The 13,324-nt window shown below is 44.2% G+C and overlaps 1 protein-coding gene across 1 annotated transcript in view; it reads left to right on the top strand.

Moving 5' to 3' along the window:
- The window catches only part of LOC124553584 (nostrin), a 141,477-nt gene that overhangs the window by 71,076 nt on the left and 57,077 nt on the right, over positions 1–13,324 (top strand). The window lies entirely within an intron of this gene.

The raw sequence follows: 13,324 nt of genomic DNA, 5'->3' as shown, positions 1-13,324 counted from the left end.
AAGTAGTTCTAGGGGACTGATGACCTCAGATGTTAAGTCCCATAGTGCTTACAGCCATCAAAACTAATAGCACAGTCTAAATAAGAGATCAGAGACGCTTGGTCTAAACCTGAATTATCCAAAAGAATTTTTGATCTGATTGGGTATTTTACTAGGAATGCAATTATTTTTGTTTTTTTACTAGAAATTTTAAAGTCGTACTTCTTGCAAATGTCGTTCAGCTGGTCTACCGACCTTCGGAGGTCATTTTCATTCTTAAGAATAGTAACGATGTCATCAGCAAACAAAAGTACATTCAGGTATTTCGCATTCGTTGTCTCAATTCATTTGTTTACTTTACATTTCCATTTGCAAAGATTGATGTCAATTTAGATGCTAAAAAAGGTCTGTGATGGTCCTCAGCCTTGTCTACCGAGAAGAGAAAAGCTTTTAAAATGTGACACTACAGGAGAATGCTGAAGATGAGAAGTTGCTGAATGTAATCGGGGACGAAAGAAATATATGGCAAAACCAAGTTATGTCATAAATTTTTCTCCCCGATCTGATGCGGTACCTACTCATCTTGAACATTGACTCATTTTAAAAGCTTCTATTCCCCTGTCGTTTGATCTCTATATGCTGAACATTTCACTTCCGTGCGAGGCTACATTCAAGACAAATACGTTGAGAAAAGACTGCCAAACACATCAATTCATATTCATAACTTTTATTAAAACACTATTGTCTTATAGAAAAAATTGTTCTTGCTACTGCCAGTTCACATCTCATAATCTCTCTTCTTCGGCCGTCATCAGATATTTTACTAGCTGGGTACCAGTATTAATTCATTACTTTTAGTGTCTGATTTCCTAATCTAATTCCCTCAGCGTCGCGTGATTTTATTCGTCCACATTCCATTACTCTTTTCAAAACAACATCAACTTCGTTCTGCTGTTCTTTCAAGTTTGTAGCCCTATCTGACAGAATTTAATGTATTCGACGGACCTCAGTGTCTTTATTTGCGTTCCCTAAAGTTTAATTCCCTTCCCAGACGCCTCCATCATTTCTTTCACAGCGCGCTCATTCTACAGATTGGATAACATTAGCCACAGGCCACAATCCCCTCTCACTCCATCTCGGCCAGTGTTCCCTGTCCTTTGACTCTTATAATTGCTGTCTGGATTCTGTACAAGCTGTAAATAGCCTTTCCGTACACGCATTTTATCTCTGCTAGCTTACGAATTACCAGCAGTCAGTACAGTTAAAATCTCATCAATTGCTTGTGTGAGTTCATTGTTAGTTCATGCTGTTTTGTTCTCCGTGTGTGCATTATGTCTTTAATAAGGTCAATAAATATATTTTGTCTGCAACAACGTGTCACCTACGTAACGGAACTTACGTTTTTTTTCCTCTACATCAGAGGTCACCATTCTTTCCGAGATTGCGACAATGAAGGAAATCCACTCCTAGTTTTGAAGCAACGGAAGTAAATTATGTTTTCTTATCGTTTACAAAAATGTAGATGGGTTATTAAACCAAGAAATAGTAGGGCCCTTGGTGCTTTTTTATTGTTTCTTACAAACTGTTGACATTTGACCAATAATTACCATAAGTGTTGCTCCACACTCGTTACTGTTTTCTTTTCGTTGGCATTGTTACCATACCACAGGCTACATTCACAGGGACGACTGGATTTGGTATTCTCAAGGCTTTTTCTGATAATAATAGCCACCTATAAGCGTTCAGAGCTTTAAATCCTTCATTCGTGTGATCATCGTGAGCGTACTTGTGTCACGATTGTTGAAGGTATCTAAAATTCGTCTGTGTAACTACTAAAAAATGGGCGTTTACGTCACCATATGCGTTTCGCTCCATGTATTTAAAACACCGTCTACAGTGAAACATGTTTATAATTTTAGTTTGGTTTCCAGATATACGAGGGCAGTTCAATAAGTAATGCAGCATATTTTTTTCTGAAACAGTGGTTGTTTTATTCAGCATTGAAATACACCAGGTTATTCCCCAATCTTTTAGCCACACAACACTATTTTTCAACGTAATCTCCATTCAATGCTACGGCCTTACGCCACCTTGAAATGAGGGCCTGTATGCCTGCACGGTACCATTCCACTGGTCGATGTCGGAGCCAACGTCGTACTGCATCAATAACTTCTTCATCATCCGCGTAGTGCCTCCCACGGATTGCGTCCTTCATTGGGCCAAACATATGGAAATCCGACGGTGCGAGATCGGGGCTGTAGGGTGCATGAGGAAGAACAGTCCACTGAAGTTTTGTGAGCTCCTCTCGGGTGCGAAGACTTGTGTGAGGTCTTGCATTGTCACGAAGAAGGAGAAGTTCGTTCAGATTTTTGTGCCTACGAACACGCTGAAGTCGTTTCTTCAATTTCTGAAGAGTAGCACAATACACTTCAGAGTTGATCGTTTGACCATGGGGAAGGACATCGAACAGAATAACCCCTTCAGCGTCCCAGAAGACTGTAACCATGACTTTACCGGCTGAGGGTATGGCTTTAAACTTTTTCTTGGTAGGGGAGTGGGTGTGGCGCCACTCCATTGATTGCCGTTTTGTTTCAGGTTCGAAGTGATGAACCCGTGTTTCATCGCCTGTAACAATCTTTGATAAGAAATTGTCACCCTCAGCCACATGACGAGCAAGCAATTCCGCACAGATGGTTCTGCTTTGCTCTTTACGGTGTTCGGTTAGACAACGAGGGACCCAGCGGGAACAAACCTTTGAACATCCCAACTGGTGAACAATTGTGACAGCACTACCAACAGAGATGTCAAGTTGAGCACTGAGTTGTTTGATGGTGATCCGTCGATCATCTCGAACGAGTGTGTTCGCACGCTCCGCCATTGCAGGAGTCACAGCTGTGCACGGCCGGCCCGCACGCGGGAGATCAGACAGTCTCGCTTGACCTTGCGGCGATGATGACACACGCTTTGCCCAACGACTCACCGTGCTTTTGTCCACTGCCAGATCACCGTAGACATTCTGCAAGCGCCTATGAATATCTGAGATGCCCTGGTTTTCCGCCAAAAGAAACTCGATCACTGCCCGTTGTTTGCAACGCACATCCGTTACAGACGCCATTTTAACAGCTCCGTACAGCGCTGCCACCTGTCGGAAGTCAATGAAACTATACGAGACGAAGCGGGAATGTTTGAAAATATTTCACAAGAAATTTCCGGTTTTTTCAACCAAAATTGGCAGAGAAAAAAAAAAAGTGTTGCATTGCTTATTGAACTGCCCTCGTAAAAACAGTTCGTTAGAAATGATACTTACAAGGGAACCTCCCCATCGCACCCCCCTCAGATTTAGTTATAAGTTGGCACAGTGGATAGGTCTTGAAAAACTGAACACAGATCAATCGAGAAAACAGGAAGAAGTTGCGTGGAACTATGAAGAAAATAAGCAAAATATACAAACTGAGTAGTCCATCTGCAAAATGAAATGAAATTAATGTCGTGTGACTAGGGCCTCCCGTCGGGTAGACGGTTCGCCGGGCGCACGTCATTCGGTTTGACGCCACTTCGGCGAGTTGCCCTTCGATGGGGATGAAATGATGATTAGAACTACACAACACCCAGTCCCTGAGCGGAGAAAATCTCCGACCCAGCCGGCAATCGAACCCAGGCCCTTAGGATTGACATCCTGTCACGCTGACCACTTTTTTAAAAAAAAATCTCATTTTGTTCGCTTTTGATCGTTGCATCTGCTCACGGCGGACGTCGTAAAACATCCATTGAAGTTCGTTGTTAATCGAGTAAGTTTTTTTATTACAGAGAGAACGTAACCCTCTGACCGAACACGCTGAGCTACCGTGCCGGCGTTTTAAAATTGTTCAAATGGCTCTGAGCACTATAGGACTTAACATCTGAGGTCATCAGTCCCCTAGAACTTAGAACTACTTAAACCTAACTAACCTAAGGACATCACACACTTCCATGCCCGAGGCAGGATTCGAACCTGCGACAGTAGCAGTCGCGCGGTTTCGGACTGAAGCGCCTAGAACCGCTCGGCCACCGCGGCCGGCACCACTCGGCTACCGGGGGCGGACATGTGCAAGATAGGCAACATCAAGGATAGTGTGAGCTCAGGAGCGCCGTGGTCCCGTGGTTAGCGTCAGCAGCTGCGGAACGAGAGGTCCTTGGTTCAAGTCTTCCCTCGAGTCAGAAGTTTAATTTTCTATTTTCAGACAACCATTATCTGTCCGTCCGATGCGAGACAACTGCGCCGTAGTATGGGGACGCTACACCTAAACAAACATCGAAACACGCGACGTCAGTCGACTACAGCGGACGGAAGAGAGAGTATTCCTGCCAACGAGGCTCCCTGGCTGGCAGTTGACTGTTCGCTACTTTGGACGAGAGAGCATTAAATACGTGAGATGTATTTCGTGGGCAATATGGATCCAGCAAATATAGCTCGCGACTTCAATAACAAGGTCAATGATAATATTTGTCTGAAAATAAAAAATTTAACTTTACACTCGAGGGAAGACTTGAACCAAGAACCTCTCGTTCCGCAGTTGCTCACGCTAACCACTTGACCACGGCGCCTCACATTTTCCTTGATGTTGCCTATCTTGCACATGGACTACCCAGTTTGTATATTTTGCTTATTTTTTTGATAGTTCCACGCAACTTTCTGGATTGATCTGTGTTCAGTTTTTCAAGGCCTATCCACTGTGCCAACTTATAACTAAATCTGAGGGGGGTGCGATGGGGAGGTTCCCTTGTTAGGTGTGATTTATAGGTACGGCATTTTATGTGTGACTTTCCTTTATATCAGGAAGAGTTGTCTGCTTGCACAGTTTTGATGAGCTCCTTCGTTTCGCACTGACAATTGCTGAATATACTCTCCGGGGAAATCCGGGAAAAATCCGGGAATGTTTTCATTCGGGAGAAAACCGGGAAAAACCCGTGAACTTTTCAGAATCCCGGTAATTTGTCATCGTTTGAGTTTTCAGCTAAATTTTTGTAGTTTCAACTGGTAAGAAGTGATACTATAACAAATAATTTTACCTTATCCCGGTACTGGGGAATAATACTGCAGCAATAAAACATAAGCAAGGGGAAAACCGAAACGGCTGAACTCCCCCGAATGGGACCTCCCTGGCAGCAATGCCATACGGTCATTTAATTTCAACAGCAAGTTTTAGGACGAAAACTATGCAATACTTCGTAATAACAAGCTGCTTCCGATGTGCGAGACGTCAGAACTGTCTACATTAGGTTCGTTTCAGCAGTTGCTAGCGGGTTCCTGCGCATGCGCAGTTGAGTCGCGTATGAGTTGTACCGGCGCCCGCTTATGGCTACGTCAGTACAGCTGTTAGCTGTACCGCCAGAAGCAACGAGCAGCCGGATGCTAACCGGGAAAACTTTTTGTGGCGCGTCCAAGCTGCCAGATTAGCGCATGCGCAGAGCAGTCTGAGTTGTGGTGTGGCATGGGGGGGGGGGGGGGGCGGTAGTGTCCACGTGACCCGTGTTTACGTTTAGTGATTTTGCAGTCTATCTTTGTTCACAGCTCTCGCGTCAAATGAAAACAACAGTATTTCTGTGGCCGGGAGCTAGCAAATGAATTAAAATACATTCACGTCATTATGAAAGGCTAAAATACGTTATTAGTTTCAGTTTTCCGATTTTATTTTATTTCCAAGTTTTTGGCAATCAAGCATTAATTGCCTTGCAGAAAAATCAAAATGTTTTTGTCGAGTTGCTAAAGAAATTTGGCTTTCATTAATGTTTTCCACAGAGGCAGTCAACGTATTTGAAACTAAGTGTTTCATTCCACACTGTTCGCCCGCTGGACTGGCCGAGCGGTTCTAGGCGCTACAGTCTGGAACCGCGCGACCGCTACGGTCGCAGGTTCCAATCCTGCCTCGGGCATGGATGTGTGTGATGTCGTTAGGTTTACAGTACTTCTAAGTCTAGGGGACTGATGACCTCAGAAGTTAAGTCCCATAGTGCTCAAGAGCCATTTGATCCATTTGTTAACAGTTCGTCGCATTTCAGGTGCCCGTTTTTATCTTCTGGAACCAAACTTGAGATAATACAGTACTGGTACTCAAGAAAATTTGGAGCCCGAAAACCACACTGAAAAGCCTAATATCAGGTTGGGGCCTACTTCTTTGTGAATCTGGACATATGAATGTGCGTTTTCAGCCGAATTATGCATTTTAGTGTGGTTTACGAAATTGTGATGCTCTTGTAGTATTTTATGCCGTTCTGTTTCGTTTACGATGTAATGTAAAATCTCTTAATGCTATATATGTAGGAAGATGTGGGCTTCGTACGTAAAATGAATCATGTTACGTGTGCCAATGCCCTTTGAATTTCTTGAATCACAGAGCTTTGGATTCCCATTTAGAGCTTAACACTTTGAAGGGCAGCCACTTAGAAGAATTTCAAGTCCAGAAAACCAGACATTTATACCACTTAAAATTTACCTGGCATATTTGTGTAATGTATATTAAAGTGTAACACAATCAAAAAAGACCAATATCCTGTCTGAAAGTTTAGCTTTTCTTGTAACTACGCCATGTATATTAATTTAAACCATTAACGTTTCCTATTTGTGTGTTCGCGCTACTGAATAGTGTCCTAGGCTCTCAATATTTTCCATTATCGGCTGGCGAAATCACGTAAAATGAGCTATGATTGGCTTACTAAAGCACATAGCAATCTCGATTTCAATGGTTCGGAAACTAACGTGCTGGCTTTGGTGGAATTCAAATATATAATTACGTAACACGAAAATATGCAGCGCACATGTTGTTGCACATCAAAGATCTTTGCAAAACGAGTGATTTTTTTTTAACTCGGGGAAAGTATTTTTACCCGGGGAAAAAGTGTATTTTTAACAGAGAAATCTGGCAAAAATCAGGTTCTTTTTTTCTTTGTCCGCGTATACACCCTGCCAACACTCTCACATTGCCTTGCGTCAGTACAAACTTTCCGGGAGTGAAATACGACACAATATAGCACTAACGTGTCGTTGTGTGTTTTTGTGTGCGTAATGTTCCCAACTTAGCCGCTAGTTTTGGTTTTAACTTGATCGGAAAATGTTCACTTCGTCTGTGGTTCGACAAATGCGTATTGTGACGTATTACTGATAGTAATGTGTACTTATTAATATTTTAAAAAATGAAGGAATTCTATGGTAATTGAAGATATATACTCTCCATTTAGGCTGGCCGCGGTGGTCTAGCGGTTCTAGGCGCGCAGTCCGGAACCGCGCGACTGCTACGGTCGCGGGTTCGAATCCTGCCTCGGGCATGGATGTGTGTGATGTCCTTAGGTTAGTTAGGTTTAAGTAGTTCTAAGTTCTAGGGGACACAGTAGTTGAGTCCCATAGTGCTCAGAGCCATTTGAACTCTCCATTTAGATTTTCAATAGCCACACTAGTCCTTCATTTCTCTTTCGTATTAAATAAATACACAGTATCATAATTAAAACGTCACAATGCAGATATGACGAATCACAGGTGAGGAGAGCATTTTCAGATCAAATAGATTTGGAGTGAGCTTGTAGACGCCCAGCATCAGATGCCATTTCATATAGTCTCCAATGACAACATAACGAAAACAGATTTTTGATAAAACGGAAGCGACAATATACTGAATACATAAAAAGACCCTTCATACATCTCTCTCCCCCTCCCTCACCATCATTTCACCTCTACTTCCTTCGGTCGTGCGGTAGCGTTCTCGCTTCCCACGCCCGGGTTCCCGGGTTCGATTCCCGGCGGGGTCAGGCATTTTCTCTGCCTCGTGATGACTGGGTGTTGTGTGATGTCCTTAGGTTAGTTAGGTTTAAGTAGTTCTAAGTTCTAGGGGACTGATGACCTCAGAAGTTAAGTCCCATAGTGCTGAGAACCATTTGAACCATTTTTTTCTACTTCCTGCCCCGTTTTCTCCATTTCATTTCCGACTCACACTACCCCCCCCCCCCACTCTACATCCACTCCTCCTACCTTTCTACATCTACATCCATAATCCGCAAGCCACCTGACGGTGTGTGGCGGAGGGTACTTTGAGTACCTTTATCGATTCTCCCACTACTCAACTGTACTCCGTAAACCAGCTAACGGTGTGTGGCGGAGGGTAGTTTGTGTTCCGGCGTCACTTCCCCCTTTTCCTGTTCCTGTTACGTTCGCGGCAAGAACGGTTGCCGGTAAGCCTGCGTGTGGGCTCGAATCTCTCCTGCTTTATCTTGATCGTCTTTTCGTGAGATATGCGTAGGAGGGAGCAGTGTATTCACTGGCTCTTCTAAGAACTTACATTCTGCGAACTTTAACAGATAACCATACCGTGATGCACAGTTTTTCTCTTGGAGCGTCTCCCACTGAAGTCAATTCAGTCTCTCTGTGGCACTTCCGTGTTTTTCGAACCTACCGGTAACGAAGCTAGCAACCCGCCTCTGAAAATGGTTCGGATGGCTCGGAGCACTATGGGACTTAACATCTGAGGTCTTCAGTCCCCAGGACTTACAAGGGAACCTCCCCATCGCACCCCCCTCAGATTTAGCTATAAGTTGGCACAGTGGATAGGCCTTGAAAAACTGAACACACATCAATCTAGAAAACAGGAAGAAGTTGTGTGGAACTATGAAAAAATAAGCAAAATATATAAACTGAGTAGTCCATGTGCAAGATAGGCAACATCAAGGAGGGTGTGAACTCAAGAGCGCCGTGGTCCCGTGGTTAGTTGGAGCAGCTGCGTTCAAGTCTTCCCTCGAATGAAAATTTTACTTTCTTTATTTTCGCAAAGTTATGATCTGTCCGTTCGTTCATTGACGTCTCTGTTCACTGTAATAAGTTTAATGTGTGTTTTGCGACCGCACTGCAAAACCGTGCGATTAGTAGACGAAAGGACGTGCCTCTCCAATGGGAACCGAAAACATTTGATCGCAAGGTCATAGGTCAACCGGTTCCTCCACAGGAAAACACGTCTGATATATTCTATACGACACTGGTGACGGCATGTGCGTCACATGACAGGAATATGTTGTCGACTCACCTAACTTGTACACTTGGCGAATGTGTAAAAAGATTCTTCTAACTTGCGCGATTTAGGTTTTCTTGTGGATGTGATAATCACTCCAAAAAAAGTGATGAAAACATAAGCGTTTGTCACAGAATCTGAAAGTAAAAAATTAAAATTTTCACTCGAGGGAAGACTTGAACCAAGGACTTCTCGTTCCGCAGCTGCTCCAACTAACCACGGGACCACGGCGCTCTTGAGTTCACACCCTCCTTGATGTTGCCTATCTTGCACATGGACTACTCAGTTTATATATTTTGCTTATTTTTTCATAGTTCCACACAACTTCTTCCTGTTTTCTAGATTGATGTGTGTTCAGTTTTTCAAGGCCTATCCCCTGTGTCAACTTATAACTAAATCTGAGGGGGGTGCGATGGAGAGGTTCCCTTGTTAGAACTACTTAAACCTAAGGACATCACACATCCGTGCCCGAGGCAGGATTCGAACCTGCGACCGTAGCGGCCGCGTGGTTCCGGACTGAAGCGCCTAGGGCCGCTCGGCCACAGCGGCCGGTCTCGCCTCTGAATTCCTTCCAATGTCTTTCTTCAGTCCGACCTGTCACGGATCACAAAGACTCGAGCAGCGTTCTATGTGCGGTCTATTCTGCAGGTGAACCACTCTTTCCTAAAATTCTCCCGACAAACCGAAGTCGACCACTCGCCTTCCCCACCATAGTTCTCACTTGCTTGTTCCACGTCATATCGCTTTGCAGCGTTACACCCAGATATATAAACTACTTGACTGTGTCAAGCAGGGCACTAGTAATACTGTATCCGAACATCACACGTTTGATCTTTCTGCTCATCCGCATTAACTTACATTTTTCCACATTTAGGGCTAGCTGCCATCCATCAGACGAACTGGAAATTTCGTCTGTCTCGTATCTACCTACAGTCACTCAACTTCGGAACGTTACAGTATATCACGGCATCATCAGCAAACGGCGACAGATGTATACCCATCCTGACTGCCAAATCATATATGTACGTACAGAAGAACAGCGGTCCTGTCACACTTGCCTGGGGCACTCTTGGCGGTACCCTTGTCTCTGATGAACACTCGCCGACGACGACAACATACTGGGTTCTGTTATTACTTTATTGTCACACTGTCTATTAAGAACCGTGTTACGTCTTTTATAATGTCTAGGGGGTCATTGTAAATCTCGCTCACTCAAGTGCAATCAGTGTGTTTGAATACGAACGTTATTTCTGTTCGTGTCATTGCGTATTTCTTTCGGTTACCTTTCTGTACTGTACTGTAGCCGTTCTTCCTAATTATAGCTCAAGTGTCATCGAGCTATGTTACTTGTCAGTGACACGTCATGCGAGAGATGCTTTGGTCTTTACGTTTTCCTCGCCACTGTAATTCGTTTTTATAAAACGTCCGTGTCAGAAACGGTATGCATTGCGTTTTATTACACTCAAACGTTAATTTTTTTTCTGTAAGCCTCTTGTTAATGTTACTGACTACTACGACTGTTGATATTTTTAAAAATATCAGAAATCCAGTATATCGATATTCAAAAAGAAGTATCATTATCTGCCATGGATATACCGGGTAACTAATCGGTATATCGAACAGGAAGATAAGGACACACTGGCCCATAAAAATATCGGCTGCACATTGTAAGTATAATGCCAGTTTTAGAGCTGTATAATTAAGCATTGATTTACTATTAGATATTCTGTGCATCAACAATCTAGCACCCTGTTTATCCCCCTTAGAGAGAGAATTGAAAAGAAAACGATGCACGTTCACGCTTGGCGATAACTACTTTCAAAAAAATGACTCGAGCACTATGGGACTTAACATCTGAGGTCATCAGTCGCCTAGAACTCAGAACTACTCAAACCTAACTAACATAAGGACATCACACACATCCATGCCCGAGGCAGGATTCGAACCTGCCGTAGCGGTCGCGCGGTTCCGGACTGCAGCGCCTGGAACCGCTCGGTCACCACGGCCGGCAGATAACTACTTTGTTAGCAATGGTAACTGCATGTAAGTGACAAAGTAAACGGTGTCCGATGGTTCCGTCGTTTGGTATCGTCACATATCCGATTTGTCCGGAACACTTCATGTCGACTTTCCTGTTTTTTCATTTACGCCAATGCCAGCGACCTAGCAATTGCAGTGTAAAAAATTGCGTGATGAAGCTAAACGTTGCAGTTTCTGTTGGTAGCGCCGAGCGCCGATTACGTCAGCGTTCCCCCCCTCACACGTCTCCGTCCTCCGCAAAGACCCATCTTGTAATTTAAATTTTTGCTCATCATTTTCAGTAGCTCTTTTTGAAGAATGCCGACGTGAAAAAATAGCACATTGGCTGCGTTAGAAATTGTTCTTTAACGCAACCGGTGTGCTGTTTCCTCACATCGGAAATCTTGTTATGCCTTTCATACAGCCCGCACCCCCCGTCCTATGCAATCGGATTGTTTGTTTGTGGCACCTGTACTTGCCTCACGCACTCAAAGAGAAGGACGTGACGAAAGCTCAAAAAGAAGTGAGACTCCTTCACACAGTGGAAGTAAAATAATGTGCTTCTACAATTTCAAACGAACAGTGTCAAATATTTACCGAAAAAATGCGAAAAAAATTATATAAAATAAAAATATTGGCGCTCGAGTTCGCGACATCGATATATGTGAGGAACATATCGATATTTATTGAAAAATGTCGGTAATCCAATATTTCACCAGCAGCCATACTCACTACCCTATTAGCTGCCCGCCCGTCTAGCCGCGCGATCTAACGCGCTGCTTGCCGAGCTGGAAGGCGTGCCGGTCTCCGACACGAATTCGCCCGGCGGATTAGTGTGCTGGCCAGCCTGAAGTTGGTTTTTAAGGAGGTTTTCCATTTCCCTCGGGGAATGCTGGCTGGTTTCCCTTATTCCGCCTCAGTTTCACTATGTCGGCGATTGCTGCGCAAACAGTGTCCCCATATACGCGTACACCATGATTATTCTACCACGCGATCATTTGGGGCTACACTCGTCTGGTATGAGACGTTCCCGGGAGGTTCCACTGGGAGCCGAACCCTGGGTTCGGTGTGGGGCGGCAGTGGGGTGGGTGGACTGCTGTGGCCTGTTGTGGGGTTGTGGACCAATGAGGGCTACGGCGGGACGAAGCCTCTCCGTCGTTTCTAGGTCCCTAGTTCAATACACAATACATCATTTATACTACGTTCCACATCTCTCACTATAGCACCTGTGTCATGTATAACGGCAGATCATTGAAATGTATCACGAAAAGCAACGAAACCACGGCAGAACCATCTGGCACCCCACACTTTACATGGTCTCAGTCACACTGAAAGCCGGCCGGTGTGGCCGTGGGGTTCTAGGCGCTTCAGTCTGGAACTGCGTGACCGCTACGGTCGCAGGTTTGAATCCTGCCTCGGGCATGGGTGTGTGTGATAGGTTAGTTAGGTCTAAATAGTTCTAAGTTCTAGGGGACTGATGACCGCAGATGTTAAGTTCCTTACTGCTCAGATCCATTTGAATCATTTTTTTTCAGATTGAAATCTCCTTCCTCTCTGTTCACACTGGAGTTTAACTTCCTGCCCCCACACTTCTCAGTTATGAAGAAAACTACTTTTCCGGATCTCATAATGCTCCAACTTAAGCAAAAGTATTCAGTGGTCCACAAAATCGAGTGCTTTTACTGAATTAAAGAAACTGCCAACTGTCCTCAGTCAATCGTTTAGCCGTGCCAACGGCCATTCACAGAATAGTAAATCGCATTGGAGAACAAACGTGCGTAGCTCTCCGGTACTGGAGAAAGCAATTGATTTGGACCGGCGAAGGCACGCAGCGCTGCCGTAGCTGTTACGGAATGGCGGCCTTGCCCAAACGCCCTTGAGCCCACCGTGAGAAGCAAAACACTGCCCACCTGACCGCGCTCGTATAGTTTCGCAAAGCAGGGCGCCTTGTGACCGCTACCCGCCGAACGACTCTGTTCGGCGCGTTGCATAAGAAACAGGGGCGGGAGAAAAGTCCCTCCTCAGGTTAGTAGCACTGAGACTGTTGCAAAATATCGATATGTCGATATATCGATATTTTTGTAAGATATTTTTCACGCGATATATTGATGTTAATATAGCAATACCGAGTGACGATTTTTTAACAATTTTCGGTAAATATTTGCAGTTGTTCTTTTGAAATTGTAGTAGAACGGAATTTTACTTTCACTCTGTGAAACGGTTTTACTACTATATGAGCTTTCATCACTGGCAGTATTTCACTTTGACTATGTGAAGCAAGTATTTTTTTTTTGGTC

Source organism: Schistocerca americana, chromosome 11 (assembly GCF_021461395.2).
Source record: "Schistocerca americana isolate TAMUIC-IGC-003095 chromosome 11, iqSchAmer2.1, whole genome shotgun sequence".
Taxonomy (NCBI): domain Eukaryota; kingdom Metazoa; phylum Arthropoda; class Insecta; order Orthoptera; family Acrididae; genus Schistocerca; species Schistocerca americana.
Note: the sequence above shows the minus strand (reverse complement) of the source record. Positions and strands in the feature narration are given on the sequence as shown.